Source organism: Lathamus discolor, chromosome 1, assembly GCF_037157495.1.
Source record: "Lathamus discolor isolate bLatDis1 chromosome 1, bLatDis1.hap1, whole genome shotgun sequence".
NCBI classification, from domain to species: domain Eukaryota; kingdom Metazoa; phylum Chordata; class Aves; order Psittaciformes; family Psittacidae; genus Lathamus; species Lathamus discolor.
The window spans coordinates 95,495,898-95,502,838 of record NC_088884.1 but is presented as its reverse complement, the minus strand read 5'-3'; positions in this window follow the sequence as shown (position 1 = coordinate 95,502,838).

The following is a 6,941-nucleotide window of genomic DNA, read 5'->3' as shown; positions in this document are numbered from 1 at the left end:
AAAAGACTCATGAATTTTAGAAGGATATTTACTTAAGACAAACTCAGATAACCTCCACAATTTCTTTGTCACAAAAAAAAAAAAAAAAAAAAGTTTTACACAGAAAACAAAATATAGACACTTTATTTTTAGAAAAAATTAAAGAATACAGCTATATCTCCATGCATTAAGCCGTAGAATTCAGAATTCTTTTAGGAATTCTTTTAGGAAAATGAATCCTGTAAAATGTGACAATTTTACAAAATGCTAATTCTCTCATACTCAGGCAGAAGAAAGTTTAAGAATCTTAAAATTAGTAATTTTTTTTACGTATTAATAAAAAAAAAAAAGCATGGGAAAATCACATCTGTACACCTCTGTGGTGGCTGCTATGAGATGTCCCTCCCCAGCCACCTGAGATATGTATTGCAAATCTGGAACACAATATTCTTTCTTACCTTGTATCTTTCACTTTAACATAGCTATGGAATTATATGTACATAGTATTTATAAAGAAAATAACTAATTCCACTTCATCTTCAAGCATGTAACCTAGTGACCCACACCACAGAAACAAATGGAAAAAGATTACACACTTGTTTGTTAGAAGTTGGGCTTAACAACACCATTTCTCACAGGACATTGTCTAGGGAAGGAACATGGGTAATATTCTTGTCTTCACACTCAAAGTAGGTTAATAAGGATTAATGTGAGGCTTAGTCACAGAATTTTAAATATTTACAATACACCTATTTATTCAGTATCACTTTGAGGTTAAACAGCCAGCTAAATATTTATACCTACTCTTAGAGGCTTTTCACCAGTCTATTCTAACAATTAGCAAATAAATGAAAAGAATAATGAATGTAATTTTGCATGAATACCTACTCATAATACAGACATTTTTAATGAAATTTAGTACCTGTTTTATAAGAAATGTTTAGAATAATGATCAGTCCTGTTTGACTGCAAAGTATTGGCTGCTGTCATCCAATCCTTTGAAAAGGAATTTTTTGATAATGAATTATATATGTTGATACAGACAAGCCTGAGTCAGTATGTACTGTTATAAAGACATCTATTCGAGAGGGACATTCAGAAGTCACAGAATCACAGAATCACAGAATCCCAAGGGTTGGAAGGGACCTCAAAAGATCATCTAGTCCAACCCCCCTGCAAGAGCAGGGTAACCTACAGTACATCACACAGGAACTTGTCCAGGCGGGCCTTGAATATCTCCAGTGTAGGAGACTCCACAACCCCCCTGGGAAACCTGTTCCAGTGCTCTGTCACTCTTACAGTAAAGAAGTTCTTCCTGATGTTAACGTGGAACTTCCTATGTTCCAGTTACTCCTTCTGACTCCTTCTGGGGCTATAGAAATCCGGGGCCCTCGGGGAGAGTCTGCAGGAGTAAAGACAGAGGCAAAGAAGGCATTCAGCACCTCTGCCTTCTTTATATCCTCTGTCTCCAGGGTACCCACTTCGTTCAGCAGTGGGCCTATATTGCCTCTTGTGTTAGTTTTATTTGCTATGTATTTGAAGAAGCCCTTTCTATTGTCTTTAACCCGACTAGCAAGATTGAGTTCCAAGGAGGCCTTAGCTGTCCTAATTGCCTCCCTACATCCTCTAACAACTGTCCTATATTCCTCCCAAGCGGCCAGCCCCTCCTTCCATAATCCATAGATTCTCCTTTTCCACTTGAGTTTGCCCAGCAGCTCCTTGTTTAACCACGCCGGTCTCCTAGATCCCTTACTTGACTTCCTACTCATTGGGACGCTCCGATCCTGAGCTTGGAAGAAGCGGTCCTTGAATGCTAACCAACTATCTTGAGCCCCTTTACCGCCTAGTACACTTTCCCATGAGACTTCCCTTAGCAGTTGACTGAAGAGGCCAAAGTTGGCCCTTCGGAAATCCAGAACTGTGGCTTTGCTAGGTATTCTATTCCTCCCACACAGGATCCTAAACTCCACCATCTCATGGTCACTGCAGCCAAGGCTGCCATTGACCGTCACCACTTCGACCAAACCCTCCTTGTTGGCGAGTACTAAATCTAGCAGCGCTGCTCTCCTAGTTGGTACGTCCGCCATTTGCATTAAGAAATTATCATCAATGCACTCGAGGAACCTCCTAGACTGTGAATGACTGGCTGTGTGAGTCTTCCAGCAAATATCGGGGTAGTTAAAGTCCCCCACGACGACTAAGGCATGTAGTCGCGAGGCTACTTCCAGTTGCCTGTAGAAAGCCTCATCAACACCTTTGTCCTGATCAGGAGGTCTGTAATAGACCCCCACAACTCTATCACCCATGCCAGTCAGCCCCTTGATTCGTACCCACAGACATTCCACTTGCTCCTCATCCGACCCCGGACAGAACTCAATACATTCTAGTTGCTCTCTCACGTAAAGAGCAACTCCACCACCTCGCTTCGCTGACCTATCTTTCCTAAAAAGGACATAGCCATCCATGACCACATTCCAGTCATGTGAACTGTCCCACCCTTCTGCCTGTCTTCCTCAAAGTGGGATCAACTGTATTAATGCCATTTTTGACAGAAGTTTGACCAATCTGATTGCTTACTAGAGAAACTGTTTAAAAAGTGACTGCAGATGATCAAGCAGGTAGACTCATTTTTTTCCATATCTAGCACAGGCATGGAGAAAATATTATTCCCTTTCCTTTCAGTAAAACACCTCACACACCTGACATGTAAACTGGCATAATTTCTCCCAGGACTCCTTTCTTCCCACCTTTCTCTAGAAGAAGATACCCCAGCTGATTTAGAAGTGCCTTGCAGGTCTCAGTCTTGACACCCCTGATGCTTCTGTATGCTCTCCCTTTGCATTTGCTCTGGTGGTCTCTCCCATTACTGAATTAAAGTGCTGAAGGACAGGCACAGCATCCTGCTGTCTTGCCAGCACTTAGTGGAGCTGGAAGGTAGCTTCATCTATTTTTCAGGATGGACTTCTATTTATATCCCCATGGTGATGTCTGCCTGTCTCGTGAAAGCATGACATTGCTGATTCTGCTTGAGCATGTAATACCTCATCACATCCAGGCCCTTTCCTGAAGGAGTACTATCTGCTCCGTTGTTCCCTGCTTGGTACATCGGCAGCTGATTGTTCCTAAGTGTAGCAATTCCTATCTCTCCCTCTCAAATCACTCCTAGACCACTTCTCTGCTTTGTTGAGATCTCTTTGATTGCTAGTCACAACTTTCAATGTAGTCCTCCTGTCTTCTTGTTTTCTCTAATTTTACACAGAAGCCCACTCTCTCTTCTTTCAATAATTAAAGATTGAAGGAGCTGTATGAAAGACACATCCCTGTGGGAAGTCATCTGGTATTTGCTTCCATTTTGACAGAGAACAGTTGACAAGTCTTCTGGGAGGTGCTATCCAGCCACTATTACACCCAGTTTATAGCAATTTAATCTAGACCATGTTTCCTTAACTTAAAAGATTGTAATGTGAAATAATGTCATGTTTTAAAGACAAGATACATGATGCCTATTGCTTCTCCCTAACCACATAGCTGGGTGCCTTGTTGCTGAAGGAAATGAGCCAATCTGAACATGATTTTTTCTTTACAAATCTCTGTTGTCTTATCTTGCTTTTGCCTCCCAAATTTCAAATAATTTATAACCTCTTCATTTTGCTAAACAGGCCTCCTCATCCCTTTTAAGACTTCAATTATATAATTGTAAGTTAATCAGTAGTCCAGCTTATTTTTATTATATCTGACAATGATTTTTCTCAATAAAAATAGAGGACGTAGTTTAAACTTCATGGCTCTTACAGGAGGTAGGCACATCTTTTACACTTCAGTTCAGATGGTTAAGTTTAGTTTATTCTTTGAGTATCTTTTATGAATACCCAAGCCTAAAATTATTTTTTTATAGCATAACTAGTCTAAAATATGTCAGGCCTGACCACTTGGAGTTAGTAATTAGCCATAGGAGAAGGAAACAGTGAAGGAAAAATGCCAGTGTTGAGTCTATGCGATGCTATATTGTGAATTGGCATTGTATGAATAGGCATGCTTGGAATAATTCTGGATAAAGAATAATTACAAGTTGAGATAAGATTTTGTTGCACTAGCTAAGGAGCTCATAATTTTCTTGTCTCTTGAGGTCTGAGGCTTCAGATCAGTGAGTCCAGTTTCTCATTTGCGTATGATATTATTTATATAATTTATATATCTTCTCCAAAACTACTAAACATTTAAAGTAAACAGGGCAGAGAATGAAATCCTGTATGTCAGTGGAAAGCTGCTGAAGTCACAGAAAAGAAAGATTTAATTTCTCCTATGCAATGCTGTTTTCCATTGCAGCAGGAGGCACCTAAAAATACTTATTTAAGAACTCTCATTTTTATAGAATAAAATCCTAGTTTTTTATACTTTCCCTTGCTACGTGAAACTGAAAACTGAGGACAGCCAATACTATTAAGTTTAGAAATATCTTAATGGGACACATCAGCTGTGCAGACTGGGTCAGCACAGGAAGCTGAATATCATCTGAGATTTTCTTGTGAAATGGCCAACAGCAATAAGCATGGTCCACACATGAAGCACCATTCACAAATATTGTTTGCTGCTGTAGCTGGAAAAGAGGTAACTGATGGGAAGACTGAATAGTTAGCTAAGCACAGGTTACATTGCAGACCATTTCTGGAAGCGTTATTGTACGTAGTGTTATGATGTGTTAGTAATTGAAATATCCAAGGCTTGAAATTCAAAGACAAAATTCTGAAAACTGTGGAAGAAATCTGTAATGTCCACATTGAGTATAGGTATGGAGGAAGGGCAGGTAGTCATATGAAGGGTTTCTGCAGCAAAAATTTTGAAAGAGAAGCAGCACTTCTCCGTGTTGTGATGCAACTCTGTAAAGTGAACATCCATTTGAAGTCCTACAGATCACCTTGTGTGTATAGCTCCCTGAAATGACTAACTTAGTAACTGTGTAGACAGAAGCATCCAGTAAGGATAAAGGAAAACCCTGTAATATTTACTGTCAGGAACTACAAGTTGACTGCTCCAGTTTTATTTTGTGAATTTTTTCATTCCAGTTTGATTCTATTAATTCATATAGTACTTAAATGTTATAATTTAAATCTGCAGTAAAGACTCACATCTGGGATGATTTTATGTATTAAAAAAACCAAACGAAACTTCAATTGCACTAAGCAAATTCTAGCTAAATTCTCCCTGTAAGTATTTTTTCTGACTTTTAGCATTCAGACAACTGACCATTAAGAAACACTAGGTTTAGAGACTGGTATTAGCAGTTACTGAAGCAGTAAATGGAACTGAACTAGTGAATTGAGTAAGGAGAACTAGAACAAAGAAGCTTTTTAGCTTGACAAAAAAAGCTGCCAGTTTATGCCCCATTTGCTGAATACCACATTTTCAATTGAGCAGTTTCCCAGATATGAAACTATGAAGATGGGTAGTTTCCCAGACATGATTAGTTGACACTTTGGAGGATCAATGAAACACTGATATTTGACAATCAGCATCCTATCTAAGATTCTCTTGTCTTTAAGCTCTGACCTTAAGATATGGTATGCAAAATATACAGCTGTGTTGTTTATCTGAATGACATAGCTAGTCTTACAGAGTCTTTTTTTTGTGATCTTTATAACTGGTATCATATAAGCAGCTTAAGGCTTCTTTTGCCTATGTAAATCGCTATATTGTAGAGAGGATTATAACTCTTACTTCGTGTCAATGCTACTTTATAGCAAGACTTCTGTAGAGAATTGGTATATAAAGCTATACTAAGTTGTTAACTCAGTGAACTAATACAGCTAGTTATATAGTTTACAATATATTTATTATGACTAAAGTAGTTACAGAAATTCCAGCAGAACTTAGCTAATTTAATTAGCAGTAAGTTTCAAGTTATGCAGTTTGTCCTGAGATCTTATAAACTACTTATGCTTCATAAGTGGTAGAAGCTACTTATGCTTCAAGCCCCACTTTCAAACAGTCTAAAACAACTGCTTCCACTTTAAAATACAGTCTCATCGTATTCTACCAAAATAATTGCAAAGGAGCAGGGGTGGGGTTCTCCTGTGCAGGCACAGGTGAGTACCCATCACTGAACATTCCTGTGTTCTCTGATTAGCTGTCCTGTGTAAGAAACAGATTTGGGGGATGTCAGGGTCCAACTGGAGAAAACCTCAGTGTCAGACCCATTTCATTCATGATCCCACGGGTGAAATTAAGACACAAGTGAGGTCAAATACTGTAGTCGATCAGTTGGTTTATAAAAAAACAATTATTATAATAAAGGAAATTATTATAAGAGAGATAGTGATAAGACAGATTGGAAAAAAAGATAGAAATAAAGCAAGAATTAGGGGTGCAGAGAGAAATAGTTACCACCATAGAACCACCAGTGTCCTGGGGGTCCATAGTCATCATCAGAGGTAGTGGGAGTCCTTCATGGTTCATTGCTGATATCGGAGAAGAGTGCCCCCAACAATCCATAGTAGTTGTTGGAGATGGGTGTCCGCATGGAGGGTGTTGCTTGTGAAGGTGTCCTTCTGGAGTTGTCCTTGTGGTGATTACCTTTTCCCCCTTTATTATGGGTTGGGGGGAGTACCTCTATTCTTAATGTCACATATTACAAGTTCCTGTTTCCAGTTTCACTAGTCTTGTAGCCAGCCCTTTAACTGCAGGTCTGCAGCAATTCTTGGGATAATGGGCAGCAATTTCTCACACCAATCCTTGAGATAATGGACTGAAGAGTCCTAGCTCCTCACACTGATTTCTCAGACAATGCTCTGTGGAGTCCCATTTCAGCTTCTCGTACCAGTCTTTGAGACAATAGATGGTGGAGTCTGATTCCTGTTCAGTCCTGGGGGGGGGAAGCAGGGGAGGAGAGGTGGGTTTTTGCAGGTTTCTTTTGTATGGAAAAAACTTCAATATGTCTTTATTTTCTACTCTTCGTGTTCCCTCCC